We start from the raw sequence: 19315 nt of genomic DNA, 5'->3' as shown, positions 1-19315 counted from the left end.
TGTTATTTTTAAATATTTCCATTCACATGACACCGAGCCTGTTGGAGAGTACTTGTATAATGTACAAGTCAAGGGATCTTGATTGACAGTAAACACACCCAAACAAATGGTTTATAGATTCACTGCAGTGTAGAAGGAATTCATCAATTGCTCATCGTAATTTATTCATATAAATTACAGGAAATGTTTTCTATGTCATTGTTTGCTGTACTGTAACTTTCAGACGAGTCGTCACTAATAGCGCCGATGCTACAGACATTATTCACACGCTCTGAATGAAACCAAATGATAATCAATCTCTTACATGTCTTGCACACCCTAAAACCCCAAGGCCAGCGAGAGTTCGCCCTCTTGGCAAAAATAACAGTCTTTAAGGTAAGTGTTTTTTGACCGTCAAACAAATCAGTCTTTTTGACAGTTTAGGCAGTCTTCATTTGCATGAGAGCCCTCTGAGGACATTTAACGCCTCTAACTTTCCCCAAGCTGAGAACCAGGGTGTTTAGGCAAACGTGCTGACTACGGCAGGGTCCAAAATCACCCCTTCTCCCCCTCCTCTTATCTCACCTTCCTCTCATCCTCCAGGAGTTCTTGCTTTCTCTCTCTGCTCACTCATGTTTAAAGAGCTGCTCTGCTTCCAGTGCCTCTACGTCTGTTATGATCAGAGCTGCAGGGTTAGTGCTGTCACCACATCGCATCTCTCTCCTGGTGCATCCCTTGTGACCCTTGGTGCATGTTACACTATAATGTCCTCCCCACCTCCTGCCTCCCCTCTCTGAAAACTCCTCCATACGGAAAAACACACGCTGTGGATCTTTCCTGGTGCGCAGAGCGGGAGAATAAGTGAACGAGAAGAGAGGTACACTGTGTGGGAAAAATCTCGCTGTGGACAGAAACACATCCACTTAGTGTCTGCAGGGAAAAGAACAGACGCAACGGCTTTGGGCAGCGGTGGCAGCAGCAGCGTGTATGTATGTGTGTGCATGCATCCGTGCGCATGTATCGACTCAGAGCGCGTGTGTCTCTGTGCAGGGTAGACTGAGCTGCACTGGGCTTCTCACTCGCTCTCAGATGATGAAGGCTCTCATTCGGCATATGATGGAGCTTGACTGAGAATCTCTTGGAAGCGTGGCAGAGGCACACGTACATTCCACACCTGCTTCTGGACTGTGACCGATGACCGGACATACACATCAGACTCCTTGCGCCCCCCCTGCTCCGCCGAGCAGACACACGGGCAGGTGAAGGATCTTCACCTTCAACCCCCTTCCAGACCTTAGGAGATGTTCCTCAGGACCAGCTCTGGACTCCTACTCTCTCCCTGGAGAATCACCTTGCTTTTTCTGGTCTTCCTGGACACTCCCCATCTGTCACTCCAGGGCAGGAATAAGGGCAGATGGAATAAGGGCGGTAAGTTTGGAGTGTTGGTCTTCATCACTGTAGGAACTTGGCACTTTTTCTACTGTGAGGTCTTTGCTGATTCTCCAGCTGGTTGGGTGTTTGTGTTTGCTGAACTGCAAGTGTCGGGACAGTATTTGTATTAGTAAGTGTTAAATCAGTATTAGTTTGAAAATGTTCTTTTTCAAAGAGCGGCTTTTCTCAACTGGTGGGTCGCGGCCCAAAAATAGTTTGCAGGTCTGTTCTGATAGGGTTGCAGACAGCAGGAAAAGCAATGCTAAACACAAATAATAAAAATCTACTAACCATATAATCATGCATAGTTAGGGTAGCAAAATAAATAGGCTTATTAACTTTGTGATTATTACTTTGGAGATGTACTTTTTAGGAGAGCAGTGATTCTCAACTGGTGGGTTGTGACCCAAAAATTGGTCATAGGTCTATTATGATGGGGTTGCGGAAAACAAATCAAATTGGCTTGTCAACTTTTAATAGGGAGGAGAAAATGCTTTCCATGTCTTGTATTGTTAATGTCAAAGGCATTCAGTTGTGCGTCTTATCAATCTTTGGTCACAATTCATCTTTCTCTTGTTAGAAGCTATGCCAACAAATGTACTATTAATAAATGTAAACATTTCAGTGGACAATTTTGTTTACATTTGTACGGTAAATGATTCTGGTAATGTGCTGAGTGGACACATTATGCTGAATGCAAAATCTGGGTCTTGAAGCAAAACCAGTTTGGGTTCTGAGTGTATGGAAAGTTGATGGATGACACTGCTGTCATGTATCCCAATGAAGTTATTTTTTTTTCCTGTTGTCTCTTCAGCACTATGTTTCTTCTTTGTGTGTGTGCGGACACTACTCAGCTAAAAGCTTTCCCACCGCGCTGATAGAATTTCACTTCCTCTGCGCTCTGTCGTTATTGGGCTCTCGAAAAAGACACAGGGAAAAATAGCAAAGGAAGGGGGGTCAGAAACCAAAGGAAAAAGGAAGCAAGCAAGTGCGCCCATGTCCGTGATTCCATGTGTATTAATATGTTTGTATGTGTGTGAGAGTGTTAAACCATTGCCACTCTTCCTGTCTCAGTGCTGTGATTTCAGGATAAAGTCCTGTTTTACCAGGCTGTGGGGAAGTGTTAATAATTCAAAGCAGACCCCCCCCCCACCATTCCAAGTGAGAACCGCTCTCCCCCTCTTCGCAGGCAGCATCTAATCCCTTTTGTGGGATTAAAGGAAGAACGGTAATCTTAACGGCCGCTCCTGGCGAAGGCGCACTGATGCTCATCCGAAACCCATGGTCGTCACATCCTCCACAGTCTCTCGGCCTCAAAGAGTCCCTGCTCTTGCGTGCCTTTGCCGAACAAGTACTCTCCTTGCAATGGCTGTTCCTCATCTCCCCTGTTGAATCAAAATGCTCAACTCCAGTCGGCATTCCTACGCCTGCCAGCTTTGTTTTACTCTGATCGTTTAATGCCGTGATGGTGCTAGTGGGTGTATTCTTCTGGCACCTTGTGTGTTTAGCAGGTGTCAGATGGACTTCAAAGCTGACTCACTCCTTGTTGAGTGTTGTCTGGTTGAATGATTCAACTCAGGGGTCTGCTCAGACAGATTTACACTTCTGTTCTAGCCATATTTTTGCTGGAAGATGCTTGGAGCAAAATATTTCATAATGCAGAACTCTTTGGTGTCACTAACTACTTCATCAAACTCACCTAGGTCCTATAAGTCAACATGAAATAAAAAATTAACTGTTTACTTAATGCACTTTCCTAGTTATATTGTGCATGATTCCTCAGTGCACGTTATTCCAATTTAAAAAGAAACTTGTTTGTCATCTTTTTGTCAACTAGGTCTACCTCTGAAACAACTTTCCTTTTCGGCTGACATCACAAATCCTTTTTTTAAACCCTCCCCTCCAACCACCTGGCTAAATTTTTGTACAATATGCACCTTTTCACAATCTAATCAATTCCTGATTAATAAAATCAAGTCTCGCCCTACATTTTCACTCTTTGAATATCCTGTTTCACTCGCACATACATTAGATTACAGAAATTAAATGGGTTGCAAATTGTGTTTCATGTTGACATTAAATTCATTATTGAATACATTTATTTGCAGCAGTACCATTCATTTCAATTTTAATTTGTAATAACACATTATGAAGCTGATTTCAGCCCATGTTTTGTAAAGATCAATGATGTTGTCCTTGAACAGCTTCTGTGGAAGTGACAGTACAGATGCTGTGTGCAATCTGAGCCCCCTCCCTCCTGTTTAAGGCCATTTCTGATTATGTTTGAAATTTAGACACAGTATTAGCCTCTACACATTCTAAATATGGTTATATGTATTTCAGTGGGAAGTAAATAGCTTAATATACCCATAATCTTTGGCCTCTGGTGAGTTAGAGGGCATTAGCTTTCCATGGTGCAATTAGGGCACATTCTGAACAGCTGTGAGGATTTGGCTTCAGCTTTCCGCTCTGTGAAGATGACATAGGACGTCCAATTGCCCTTCCATGACATACTTGAAAAGGTGTAATTTTACTTGTGGATATGATAAGATCAGCCTAGCGTGGTCGAATATTTGTTGCTGCACTGTTCTTCCCAGCATTTAGAACGATCCCTGTTTACTAGTGAGCCAACATGTGCGGGCGTATGTGAGTATTTGCCCTGTAACAGTGGTCACTATCTCTTCAGTGGTGCACTGTCATTGGATTAAAATGTCTTTCATATCAGCATAATTCCTGTTACTGAATTGTAGATGGTGTAGGCTATTTATTTCCTTTTTGCTTTGTGCACTTCAATGGTTAAACTTCATGTATTTCCTCAATACGTCAATATGCAATGCAACTTCACCAGTCGTCCTTTTTTTTATTTTTTTTTATTTTTTTGTTTTTGTTTTGTGTGTTAATAAAATACTTTCTTTGATCCCAGTTTAATATGCAGAGACAACTTTCAGTAAGCCATTTGTAGGTTGATTTCCAAAAAAAGTGTTAACACTGTGGTTCTGTGGTGCTTACAAAAAATTGCATTTTCGACCAATGAAAGATGAGTGTTGTGTTTGGGAAACCTGTCTGAATACAGTCAGTATTTTTGCAATTCCATCAGGTGACACTAGTAGCACACAAATTACACAATTTGTAAAATCATTTCAAAGTTCTCATAATTTAGGGCTAATAATATAGCCAAGGCAATGTACAAGCATTTCTGTAATTCTGAGCCACAATGGGACTTTTTTGTAAAGAGATCAGTTTAAAATATCCCTTTAAAATATCCATGTATGATGCTCTGCATATTGAATATTTTAATATTTTGTTTCAGTGCTTTTAAAAGTGTTGAATGGGACACGTGTGGACGCAATCATGCAACCCTGATCCCTGTTAGCGTACTTGTTCTCCAAGTCTGTGCCTTTGGTTATCCTTCCACTGTCTCCCAGGTTATCTGAAATGAAATTTAAGCATGTTTTCTCCCTCATGTATTTAAAAATGTAACTGTCTCCATGGACTTTCTTGATAGCAGGGAATGCTCAGGGGCCAAGCTTGACCTCTGCGCTATCTCTCACTCTCTCTTGCACCCTCGTTCTCTCCCTGACATAAACACACACAGTTGCCCAGCTATGCCTTCACAAAATTTGAATCTGCCAGTCAATCTCTCGATCCTAATAGAGGTTTATTCTCCTGGGCCACTTGAGGGTTGTGGTATTTAGAGGGCAAACCGAACTCACTCAGTGTCACCCTCCATCTGTTTCAGACCATGAGCCACAGGGTAGGGGTTTGACTGGTTAGTTTCAGCAGTTAACCCATGCTGGTAGAAGTCGTATCTACACCATTATGCCATTATACCATTATGTTTCTTCTTTGACAGCAATTCAAAAGTAGCTGTGTATTCTATTGCAAGCAATATGTAAATTAAATTGTAAATATATATGCGAGGAAGATAAAACCAATCACAATTCAGTATTCAAATAGATGTAACAAAGACCAAATGAAGATGAAGACCAATTGCAAATATTATGATTTCGTCATCGCTGACGGTTACACTCTATCAATGTCAGTTGAGACTTGAGTTTTCAAAGTTTCTCTTTAGTATGAAGTTTAAAAGAAATCTCTAAAGGCTGAAAAAAATATCACACTAAAGGCTGAAATTAACTACAAAACAAAGTTAGTCTTTATGTGAAGCGGTTCTGAATTAATTGCTGAAGTTTAACACTTATGGTTAGGAGTTTAGAACAAGGTATTATTGATGACTCTAGTTATTTAACATATTGTGGATGTCCTTGCAATAACCCAACCTTCCCTTAAAGCTCAGACCTGAAAATATCCTCCATTGCCTCTTCCACCAGATATTATTTCGCTGTCCCATAGCTCATGGTCGCTGTACCGTTGAAATGCACTTTCTTTATATGCCAAATGCCAGACTACATGAAGACCTGTAGACCACCCACTGTGAGGAGTCGTCTGACGCACCCTTAGAAATGGATCTGAATTCTAATGCATTTGGCTGCCTGGCTTCATCACGAGAGTTCAGTCCATGAAAATGAACATAAACTCAAAGCTCAGAAGTGTACATCTCCCTTCAGGCTTCCGTCTGCATGTGGCTAAGAAGCACCTTCAAAGTCATGCAAGCTGCTGCTTTGAGACTAATGGGAAAAGAAGTAGCTTGCTTATGGATCCTAATTTACAATCCTTTCCGCTATTCTCTGATGCAGGGTTATTATAGTTTAGAATTTTTTTACATTTTTTATTTAATTTTAAATGTATCCGTTCAGTTTAGTTTTTGTTTTTCATTGTTCAGCATTTTTATAATGAAGGTGGGTTGTAAAGGTTTCAAATTATATACAGTAATATACTGCAGGGCTAGTCAACTGGTGGTCTGCTGGCAAAATCTGGCCCGCCAATCACTTTATGTCTGTTTTTTTCAGTTTTAAATGTATTTTATGTAAAAAGACAGTTCTATGTTAGATTGCCATTGTTTTCATATGTGAGTTGATATTGTCAAAGATACAGACTTCAGCAGATGTAAATGTTCTTCCTCAGTTTTTATCATTTGTAAGCAAATGCCCTGAATTGATAAAAATATCATTTATTTTTTTTCCAAAGAAAAGTTAATCAAAACCTATTTGTTAGTTGCAGGTGTGAGGTCATATTTGTTCTTCAACCAGATGTTTAGAAGGAATTTATGGCCAGAGCTTAACATTTTTTTAATTGAATACCCCTGACTATTTTAATGTATATGAACGCATAGTATTAACAGAGTTTAGTTTAGTTTTTCATGTTAACATTTTAGTTTGACAAAAAAATGTCAGCTAAGATAAATAGGGAAAAAAGTTTTGCCCATGTCAAGTTTTCATTTGGATAATCTGGCCCCTGCAAGAAAGTAGTTGAAGAGCCCTGATATACTGTGTATCAAAAACTAAAATTAAGTCATTTTTTTTTTTATTTTAATTAATTTTAGTGTCATGAAAGTATATTTTCAGCCTAATCTCATGAAAATTACGTGACTGTGGCGACATTTTTAAATTCTGTATTATAGTGGTAAAATGGATAATGCCATCCAGACCACTAGAGGTTGGCCTATGCTCACACAGCAGATGATGGGTGCTGCTCAGTTGGAAGGCTGACTAGACCGTCTCATTCTAGCGCTGAATGTTGAGGAGGAGACAAGCCTACAGCCTCAGAAGGACTGGTCAAGCAAGGACACAACCTAACTAGGCTGCAGCCTTCCGATTTAGAAGCACCCTATAATTTAAAACTTTGGGTTTAGTAATCGCGCAAGGCCATATTGCGATTTCAATCTTAATTCAATCAATCATGCAGCATTAATGGATAATTATACTGATGTCTCAGAACTCAAAATGTTTAAGATGGTTTCCTTCATGTAGCCTAAAGCTAAGTGCTGCTTTCACAACTGTCACGTCCATTTATGCTGTTTTTTCCGCATTAACGCAACAATGAGAGAATACAAATTAAACAGCCTATATGTTCTTAGGAGTGCCAGCCCTTCTACCCATTGTGGCTATTATTTTTTTCTGGATTGTGCATTTTAATTCACAGAGTTTTTACAAAGTGTTTTACTAATTACTTATAAATAAACCATCGGTTTTTCATATCTGCATTTTCATGCTTATAACCAATATGTCGATGGTTTTTATTTGGTCAATAATTGGCTGCTAAATATTGGCAGCCGATACATCGGTGCATCCCTACCTTAAACCTAAACCTAACTGATAATGCCATAAAACCAAATGCAAGATGTAAAACAATTGCTGGAGCAGCCACATAATTTTGTGGTGCTTCTATGACACTTTTGGCTCACTTGTCGATTTGCATGCTCTTTAGGACTCGTTCTGTACCTCAGTCCTTTGCATCACTAGTGCAGCACTATCAGTTGAGCTACTGCGCAATTTAATTGTGCTTGAACAAGCGTATAAATGTAGTTGGTTTTGAAATGCAAATGTTAAATTGTATCGCCTGACAAGTCATGCATTGTGACAGGAGCAGGGCAAATAGTAAGTGTTTATGATCTGATAATCTGCCGTTTTACTTGTGATCTGTGTGAAAGTGAATAAAATTTGTTGTTGTAGTGCCTCTAGTTTTCATTTCACCAGGAAACTGAGACCAGTGTTCACTGTTCACTGAGATCACTGTTTCAGTGAGACCAGGTTGTGTTTTTCAGTTTAGTTTCAGTTAATTCTAACCTATTTTGTTGTTATTTTTATTTCATTTAATGAAAAAAAAAAAAATCATTGAGTTTTTGTTTTAATTTTGTTAACAATAATAACAGTTCTCTGTCTTGGGGATCCTGGGTGGCCAGATTTTCAGAACGGCTAGAATCCGAGAAGCAATTAACAATTCTCACAACTTGCTGCTTGTGTGGAATTGGATTTCAGGCACACATGCGGGCCTATGTTCAATTATGTGCCTGCGAGACAAGTGATACCAACTGTGCACGAGAGAATAATAATTTCTCTGTTCCCCTGAACAGTCTGCTGTGCAGGATGCTCGGCGCGTGCCGTGCAACAATGGCACATTCAATTATTCTCTCCCCTCACCATCAATGTCGCAACATCTCGACAGAGCGCCCCCAACCAGGCCGCCACTTTCATAACGGGTAATAATGTCTTTCCGGGGACATGAAGTGTGGTGGTCTATGGTGGGCTGATACACTCGTATGTGCATGCGGAGTCGCCAACACACCTCAAGGGAAGGGAGAATTATGACAAAAATGAATCATGTTCTCTTTTTGAAGTTTTTGGTGACACAGATTAAATGTTTTGTATACGTACTGTATATTGGGTTGTCTTTTGCCACTTTTTATTAGATACAGGATACAGAGAGGAAAGAAAATAATGGGACTGGGACTCCAGCAAGACTCCAATCCACATTGCCCTTTTGAGCACCAGGAATCAAATAAGTCTTGAGCATGTGCTCTAACCATTGCACCATTGTTTCCGTTGCAGAGTATTACATTTTAGATGAGGGAGGTTCCATTGTGTGTGTTCGTCGTGTGTGAACTTAAATTAAAATCCAGCCTTCTGTGATGTATTTTTTGTTTTATTTCATTTTTAATTCACAGCCCTTTGTAAAGAGCTGAAATAAATTGTTATTTTAAACATTATTTACTGATATAAGTTCGATATATCTGAACTTTGGACATGTTTTTTTAACACAAAACAAAAGTTTTGTTGAACAGAAGTCAGTTTAAGAAGAAATGGTTTGTATGATTTCCATGTGATGCGTGTATGTTTTTTTAAGGTATTATATAGTTGTATTTACTCTGTTTTATGCATTTCTTATGCATTTCTTGTTCTTGTTGTTCTTCCGCTTCCTCTTCTTCTTCTCCTTCTCCTTTTGTTCCTTCTTGTTGTTGTTTTTGTTGTAGTTTTTGTTCTTCTTCCTCTTCCTCTTTCTGTTGTTATTCAATTTTAATAAAATTTTAGTAAAAAATTAAACTACTTCAAAGAGTTATCAGTGACAGCTTTGCAGATCCTTGGCATTCTAGCTGTCAGTTTGTCCAGATACTCGGTGACATTTCACCCCACGCTTCTTGAAGCACTTGCCGTAGATGTGGCTGTCTTCTCGGTCACTTCTCACGCACCTTACAGTCTAGCTGATCCCACAAAAGCTCAATGGGGTTAAGATCCATAACACTCTTTTCCAATTATCTGTTGTCCAATGTCTGTGTTTCTTTGCCCACTCTAACCTTTTCTTTTTGTTTGTCTGTTTCAAAAGTGGCTTTTTCTTTGCAATTCTTCCCATAAGGCCTGCACCCCTGAGTCTTCTCTTTACTGTTGTACATGAAACTGGTGTTGAGTGGGTAAAATTCAATGAAGCTGTCAGCTAAGGACATGTGAGGTATCTATTTCTCAAACTAGAGTCTCTGATGTACTTATCCTCTTGTTTAGTTGTACATCTGGCCTTCCACATCTCTTTCTGTCCTTGTTAGAGCCAGTTGTCCTTTGTCTTTGAAGACTGTAGTGTACACCTTTGTATGAAATCTTTTTTTTTTTTTTTTTGGCAGTGTCAAGCATTGTTTAGCCTTCATTCCTCAAAACAATGATTGACTGATGGGTTTCTAGAGAAAGCTGTTTCTTTTTTGCCATTTATGACCTAATATTGACCTTAAGATATGTCAGTCTATTGCATACTGTGGCAACTCAAAAACAAACACAAAGACAATGTTAAGCTTCATTTAATGAACCAAATAGCTTTCAGCAGTGTTTGATATAATGGAAAGTGAATTTCTGGTACCAAATTAGCAGTTTAGCATAATAAATTGGATAAGGTGATGGCTGCTGGAAATGGGGCCTGTCTAGATTTGATCAAATAGTAATGGTACTGTTTCTTACATCAGTAATGTCCTGGCTATACTTTTTGATCAGCTGAATGCCACTTTAGTGAATTAAAGTACCAATGTTCTTCTGAAACAGCAAAATCTGTACATTATTCCAAACTATTAGCTGCCTGTATAGGGCCCCGCCCTCCTCCTCATCACACACACACACACACACACACACACACACACATATATATATATATATATATGTAAGGATCCCAGGGTGACAGCTCAAGAAGTTGGTTGAGAAAATGCCAAGAGTACACTTTTTCAAATTCTAGTCAAATGGTGGCTACTTTGAAGATGCTAAATAAATCAACAATATTATCGAGAAAAAAAGACAAACCCACTCACTGTTCTTTATCTGCACTCACTAAGCACTTTATTAGGAACACTTTGGTCCTAATAAAGTGCCTGATGTGGTCTTCTGCTGTTGTAGCTTATCCTTCTTAAGGTTCGACATGTTGTGCATTCTAAGATGCTATTCTGCTCACTACAATTGTACAGAGTGGTTATCTGGGTTACCGTAGCCTTTCTGTCAGCTCGAACCAGTCTGGCCATTCTCCGTTGACCTCTCTCATCAACAAGGCATTTTCATCCGCAGAGCTGCCGCTCACTGGATGTTACCTCTAAGAGACTGTTGTGTGTGAAAATCCCAGGAGATCAGCATTTATAGAAATACTCAAACCAGCCCATCTGGCACCAAAAATCATGCCATGGTCAAAATCACTGAGATCAAAATTTTTCTCCATTCTGATGGTTGATGTGAACATTTACTGAAGCTCCTGACCTGTATCTGCGTGATTTTATGCACTGCACTGCTGCCACATGATTGGATGATTAGATAATTGCATAAATAAGTAGGTGTTCAGGTTTACTTAATAAAGTGGTCGGTGAGTGTATTTACAGTATACGTAATATCTTTGGTTGTACAAATGGCACCCTGACTGTAACTTTGTTGTAACCTTGAAAATGAACGGCTGACTGAAGTTTAACTAGCGCATAAAGCTATTATTCATGTCGTAGGAGGTGTTTCATCATTGAAAACACCATGTATTTTTCTATGTGTGATCTTGATGGACAGCGTGATGAAATATTTGTCCAGATTGGACTGTATGAGCGGAGCACATCTGCCCTGCACTGGCCCTTTCTGTGATCACTGCCATTTCCATCTCACTCTCCCTAATGAAGCTGATGTCTAATTGCAGTGGGGAGCGTTCCCAACAGTAACAGTGTTTTATGGGGGATTTTATGCCATTGAGATGACAGCGCAGGCTGATGGATGGGAGGACGTTGATTTTACGGTCTAAGACCCTCTCACCCGTTCTCCTTCTGTGTACACCCCCACCATCTCTCCCCCCAACTCAAGACAAGCACACACTAACACTGCTCCAAAGTGTTTGTAGCCCTGCATCCTCATTAGCAAGGCGATAATAATATAAGCTAGGATTTTATATTTTCAAAACGTTGCTGCCACTATGGTCGCCATGGTGCTGCTATATGTTTAGTATGTGGTTACAGTGTTGTTTGTCGTGGTTTTTAGCATGTTGCTATATGGTTGCTACAGTGTTCTTGGCTTTGCTATGCAGTTTCTTTTGGATTTCAGTGTTATTTTTATTTATTTATTTATTTATTTATTTTTGCAACTTGCGGTGTTTGCTAGAGTGTTCTCTGTGGTTGTTTACATGTCTTCAGTGTCTATGATATATTCTGGTTTGTAGATATGTTGAAGGCTTAGGTCCCTCCTTCAATGTAAGTCTATGTTTTTGCCCTCTGGCTGTTTTCATCATTCGCCTGGGAAAAAATGTGAGTCTGATTGTTTAGAATAGTAATAGCACACCTCTTCTCTACAGGCCACATGATTTGAGGTATCATTCATGTCTGTAACACAAACAGTGTGGGATAAGTTATGCGTTAATTAAGTTTAAACGCCTAAGGAAGCAACACTAATCTTGCAAGAAACTTTCGATGTATGATAATTAGATAATGCTGGTCTCATTTAAATAGGGGTCGGTTAAAATATCAGATTTCCAATGCATTGCGATCTTCGTTTGAATGATCTAGAAACCGATTCTTAAATCCCAAGATTGATCTTTTAATCTATGCGCAACCCTCCACTACAATGAGAGGAAATCACTCGTGTTAGCAACCAAATTTTGCGCTATACAACTAAAATGTATATATTTGGCAACTGGCTGGTAAATGTTTAGATTTCACTCACCAGTAGTTGTGTAGTATAGTGGTGGAGTATTCAGCACTGCATGTTGAGAGTAAAAGTTGTTTAGTGTAATGTGTGTCCAAAGACGAGATCCACGTGACCCTTTTATCATTGAATAATGTCTCTTTTAATACTTTTTCTGTTCTCTACAGTCAGTTGTCAATCAAAAACAACAAAAAAGAAACATTTATTTCTAATCATGCTTAGGACAGATGAAATAAAGCCGTTCGAACGCTCATTTACAGACTCTCTTTACAGAAATGCTGGTTTTCTTAAAGAGACAGTACCAGTTTTTAACGTGCTCAACAAATCAATGTAAATACAAATTATGTTATTAAACAATAAAAGTGTCACACAAAATAATGTATGCAATATATTATCATATTAATTGATTGAATGCATGGATGCTAAAATGTGACCAAAATGATGAAAAACTAATACAATATAATTAATCAAATTAAGATTTCCATAATATACCTAGTTAGAAGGTACCCTTCCCTAATGTATTATTAACAGCATTATATGGGAGAGAATTTGTTTCATATGTAAGCAAAAGGGACATTATAATGGAAGTATACCCATATGAATCTATATCGAATCAAAATCTGAATCGTTTTGAGAGCTTTTGAATCAGAATCTAATCGAATCGGTCCATCTGTATCAATGCCCAGCCCTACATTTGAAGCTTTTTCACATGAACAATAACAATGCACAAATGGACCAGTCTGTATTGTGTCTGTTTGCTTGTCCAGGGAGATTGAGATGGTCAGACTGCTGATCTAATGGAGTGTGATCTCTGTTTGCTGTACTGTAGAACTGAGAAGTTTATTTAGTCACAGTGCCTTGGTCTTCCTTCTGCGCTGCAGTCTACAGTATGACCAAAGTCTTGTATCACAGTATTATCTTTATCTTATTTATTAATTTAATTAATATTTTGTTAATGGATGTGTTTGACTGGGTAGTGAAAGAAAGCTAGTCATTATTTTGATGTATCTAAGACTCAAGAACTTCATCTCTGCTTTATGATTCCAGTTAAAAAATGGCCCCTACAGCATAAACACCACACAGTGACTCTCTTTATAGTTCCTCAAATTATGTCACAACCCAAATCATGTCATTAGACTGCAACATCACCAGCTCTTGTTGGACCAAGACCACCGAGAAGATCCCTCAAGGAATTATGTCACTTTCCCATCCAATGGAATTCTACCACCGTCGGCATGGAGGCTGGCGCTCTCCAGGCCAAAAATATCCTTCAGTTTGCATTAGAGCAAACATGTCACTCGCTCCGTCTTTTGCATCCTGCGCCTCCCCCCCCACTCTTAGAGCGCTCTACACTATAAAACTTTGAAGAGATAAGAAGATGTTTTTCTATTTCAGGGTCACCATTAACTTGAATAATGCAAAGGCTCGAGTAGGAGTGGCTGAAGGTCTACAGAGGTTCAGAACACAGCCTTGGATTAAATTATACATTGTTATCACAGTTGGTGAGGACTGTTCTTCCTCCAAATGCTCTGTGTTGTTGTCTCATCCAATAACAGTTGGGAAGCAATGGTGGGACGCTGAACAGACCATGCTCAGAATAAAAATGTGTACGACTTGGGCGGGAAATTGGACCAGGAGGGATCAGTACACATCAAACAGGAAATGTACTGTAATTCTGACAGGACAGCTAAAGGAACATTTCCATTGTAGCTGCTTTATAAAATGTCATTGTTTACTCCTAGATTACTCTTTCTCAACTGTTTTTCTGTCTTTTTTTTTTTCTTCAGGATGCATATTTTACATTGGGAAAAAATATTTCTTCATATTATAATGAACTGCACAGACTCAACTAGGGCTGAAACGATTAGTCGACGTTATCGACAATGTCGCCAATAAAAAAATTGTCGCCACTTTTTTTGGTTGTCGAATAGTCGTTTGATCTCATTTAATGTCACATAAGATCACATTAAACTCCAATGATGATGTGCGAGAGCAGCACTGCAGTTTGCGCCTAACTGAGGAGAGGAAGAATTACACAGCTCACAGTCCAGACTCACTCCAAACATTCCAAACAGCTTCAGGTGATGTAGATTGCAAAGTATGAGGGAATTATTATGCAAAAATACAAAATAAGTAAATACAGAAGCACACTCGTTGTGGAATAAGCGGAGCAGGAGCTGCCACTCCGCTGAAGCAAAACATGAGTGTCGAGCGTCTTTAAAGGAAACACCCCGGCATTACATCTTTAATGCAGTTATATTTTAATGTGTTATAGCTTTATTAAAGTTCAAATAATAAGGAAGCATGTCATGTAAATAACTACAAACTCTGAAACTGGCATTTCTCTGTGCAGTCAGTGCCTCTTCTATGAGTTGCGAAGTGTCCCGATCTAAGGGGGAGAGATTGAAACTGCATCCGGCTGATGCACTCTCTGTCGCGGGGATGCTTGTCCCTCGACCGCGTGCGCTTGCTGCAGCTAGATTATAACGTGATGGCTCGCGACTTACTGAATCATAATATATGTCACTGTGCATTTCTTATCATGAAGAAAATTGGCAATACACAGCTTTTTTAAGACGAGAGAGTTTGTTTGTTTCTCTGTCTCAGCATTTGTAATTATCAACCGCGCTCTTCCAAGTGGTTGCTTTTTGATTTTCCTACTATGATCCTTGGACATGGAGTAATCTACAGAAAGATCTCAAATTAAACTTATTTATATCCATTGATGAATTTAAGGGCATCATAAAGAATATGGTGAAGGAGGCATGTGAGTGTTTTTCGCGAGAGACCACTGTGTTTAAATAGCTGTTCATGTTGATGTTTATAGGTTACATTTTAATATGTTGTGAGTTTGTATGGCTGCTACCTTGGCCAGGTCTCTCTTTTTTAAAGAGATTTCTGATCTCAATGGGACTTCCTGGTAAAATAAAGGTAAAATAAAAAATGAAAAAATAAATAAAAATAAGAGTTAAAGAGAGAGAGTTAAAGATGGATTGACGTGAACAGAAAGGTGAGAGAGAGTAATGTACAAAATATGTTTTTGATTTGTTTTTGTTTTGGCTTGTTTTCCAATATAAATATCTAAAACTCCTTTAAAACAACATACATTTTCTTTAGGAGCTATACTGCATAAGTAAAAATTGTTATCTGAGAATGTTGAATATAATATTAAAAATACAAATATCTTAAAATATCTAAAAATCCTTAAAAAAATGCATTCACCTGAGAAGCAGCATAGAAGATATTTACACTTGCTTGTAGATCTTGAATATAAGTATATTTTGTCTTTAATGCACTCGCAGAAGTATAACCAAGTGATGAAATACAGTCTTAATATCATATATGTTGCTTCTCATGTAAATGCATCTTGTTTTAAGGATTTTTAGACAATTTTAAATGGAAAACAAGACAAAAACACTTGATAACAATAGGATTTTTTGCAGTGAATTTTTGACTGAATTAAACTTAATAAAATATTTGTTTTCCCTTTAATTCAGTGAATGCCATTTAGAGGTATTTTTAAAAGATGATTTTGTCCTCTTTATTGTTTGTAAGCATGTTTAATACAACCTTTTAAGTTGGGCACAAGCTGAATAATTGATTGAAGAGCTAATGATTAACCATAGCAATAATCGCCAGAATAGTTAAATAATCGTTCTAATAATCGTTAGATTAATCGATTATCAAAATATTCGTTAGCTGTAGCCCTAGACCCAACAATATGCAAATTATTTACATGCCATGAGAAAAGGAACATTTATTTGGTTTTACTTGGTCTTTATAGTTGTTAGTTGTTGTAGTGAGTGTTTGGTTTCTAAATATCTTTTAAATTTAATTGCAAGTGAAACCATGTTTAATTTTGGTTTAATAAGGTTGGTTCATGGTTTTTAAGGATAACGCCATGTAACGCAATCTGTCTATGTTGCCATCTGCCAAATCTGACTAGCTTTTATCAAGTGACAGAGGAATTTGCAGCAAAAAGTGAGAGTGAATTTGAAATAGCAAGAGTGAACTTAGTCAAATAAAAAGCTAACTGTATAGAATACTGTTTTGTTGTAAGTGTATATATTTTTGCCATGCTATAAAAATCGGAAGAAATACAGTGATAAATGTAGTTTTATCTCAATGTCATGACCCAGAGGTACTCTTATCTGTTGTACGATATTTCTGCATTATTAGCAAAACGTATTCACTCTTCATTAACCCTTAAGACCTTAATTTACGCACTAATGATAAAATAACTTCAGGCTATCAGTGGTCACATTGATAAATGAAGATTACCTATTACCATTAATTTGTGATAGGTTATATTATCTTGCATCGGATTTATCATGGTTTCATCTTGGTGTTTGGATAGTTAATGTGCTAAGCCGCAGCCTTGAAGTAGCTTTATGAAATTAAAATAAATAAATAAATATAAAGACTCATTCTATTTGGACATTTCATGTGGACATTTCATAATCATTTAAAAAATAAATAAATTATGTGATCTCACATAAATTACATTTAGCATCCAGGGCCCATATTCACAAAAAATCTTAGTAGCTCCTAACATGGAACTGTAGGAGAAACTCTTAAAAATGAGGGGCGTGTCACTCCTAATTTTAGGACTCGTAAAAGTTTCATCTAAGAGTAATTCATGAAGCATTTCAATGCTAAAAGTAGCCACTAAACCCATGACAGCTTAGAAGTCATCCTGAGGACTTCTAACTCCTTAAGGGTGACTCACAAACAATCGGAAGCATGGCTGCTGTTGTCAATCCACATTAAAAACAATATATTAAAATATTATAATGACATTGACCGTTTAAAAAGGTATCTCCTGAATCACAATTGAGTCTATGTATTTTAAAGATATAATATTATAAATATTATAATGCTGACATGTTGAATGTTGATATCTGTCTGTCTGTCTATCTGTCTGTCTGTCTGTCTGTCAGTTGGTTTATCCTTCTATATCTATCTCTCTATCTCTCTGTCTGTCTGTCTCATTCAGTATGGTCATTTCACATTTCCATTTCATAAGAAATTGTTTAAAATTCATTTTTAAATTCATTGTTCCTTCTCAAGTAAAAGAAAAGAAAGACTCGCGACTCGCTAGGGTATACAACTTTTCACTTGCTAATAGCAAAACAGTGAACATGCTTCTGGTTCTAAAGAGATTATTTTGGGCATTGTGCAATCAAAATGTATTTTGTTAAAAGCTTCCAAGCGCTCCAGGGAACTGCTGCACCAGGCTAATGAATTTCATGTAAAAGAAAAGAAAAAAAAAACTGCCCCAAGAAATTGCGTAACCAGGATGTTGAATATTAAATGACACCCACATGATACCCACATTCCAGGAAACATTGCTGTTGATGTCAGTGCTCATCTTAGAAGTTTACAATTTGGCTTGGTGGAAGTTAGCAGTGTCACAACTTTTAGCTTGAAATACCTGGAGAACAAAAGTGGGATTACAGACTGAATCCAAAATAACTGAAATAAGTAAATAAAACTTCATATTTGAAAAGCATAATTGAATAGATCTTTTTGTCTCTTGTGTTTGACAACAGCTCTGCTGTGCCTTCATCTGTATGTCCAGTTTTTGTCATTTCCTGCCTCCAAAAAGACATCAAAGAAATGCCCTTAATAAAGCTTTTAGGTCTAAATATAGCTATTAGGTAAAATATTTCTACTGTATGAGTTTGATTTTAAATGAATATGCTGAATAGGCCCCAAAATGAACATTTTGTGTTTTAAGATTTTCCATGAAACACAAAGGGGGAAATTTTGAAGAATGTTTACACATCTTTTTACCTTACAATGCCAATTCATAGTAACCACACTTGTTGAGCTCCAAAAACGTTGAGCACTGTTTTAAAGCACATTTTCTTTTTTTTTTTTTATTATTACTTAACAAAATATGCATTCGCAAATGAGATTTCAGAGCTTCTGTAAAGGATATTCATTGACATTTTTGACTGTTCCTCACTCATAGATAGTCTATGGTTTTGAAAGTTTTATATATGCACTATATATATTGTATATATAAGTTGTATGGGATTCTTTTATGATGTTTTTATGGTATTTATTTGTTCTTTCATGAACTTTGCAGCCATGGTTACTAGAAAAAGATTAGGGGTGGGTGATAAGACTAAAATCTTATACCCTGATTTTAGTCATTTTATACCACGATAACGATATATATCACAATATTGTAATTTTCTTTGGAAAATCAATACAAAATTGTTAATATATTAAGTAACCATTTTGTAACACCTATATTTGGAAACTCCAGTCAGTGAATTAAATCTTTATAAATTAAAATGACTTCTTATAATTTTTTTCCTTATTTGGAACTAGACAAATATAGTCAAAGAAAAAAAAAGTATTAAAAATAAATACTAAACACTCAACTTGTTTTAAAAAAATCAACCTCACCAAAAAGCTAAATTTCACATTATGCCACATTTCAATCTGATATGTTGTTAACCATTATTATTATTATTATTATAAACTTTTCTCAAGATCTTCTCAAAGCAATGCAACAAAGCAAATAATACGTTACAAAATATATCCAACGAAATTAAACACTACTTTCTAGTGAATTAAACACTACTTTTTTCACTAAATTCATATCAAACAAAAATAAACAGTTCTTGCAAAAAATTTTGAGGTGATAAAACAGAGATGTCTTTCTCAAAAATTATTGAATAGCGTGAGTGATCTCGCTCTGCGCTCTCCTGTCTGTGGTGCACAAATATCAGGAAGCCTGCTGGACTCACTGGCACTTACGTGCTCCAGGGATAGCATGCCACATTCACATGAAATACAGATGTGCGCATCAGATGAGAAGCATATTTAGCACTTTTGAATGTCACTGAATTTGTGAATTTGTG

General features: G+C 37.5%; 1 protein-coding gene across 4 annotated transcripts in view; it reads left to right on the top strand.

Moving 5' to 3' along the window:
* Positions 1–19315, top strand: part of LOC127422660 (roundabout homolog 2-like) — a 658906-nt gene that overhangs the window by 140399 nt on the left and 499192 nt on the right. The gene's annotated exons all lie outside the window — the stretch shown is intronic.

This window comes from Myxocyprinus asiaticus, chromosome 31 (genome assembly GCF_019703515.2).
Source record: "Myxocyprinus asiaticus isolate MX2 ecotype Aquarium Trade chromosome 31, UBuf_Myxa_2, whole genome shotgun sequence".
Classification (NCBI taxonomy): Eukaryota; Metazoa; Chordata; class Actinopteri; order Cypriniformes; family Catostomidae; genus Myxocyprinus; species Myxocyprinus asiaticus.
This window is presented reverse-complemented; position numbering and strand designations above follow the sequence as displayed.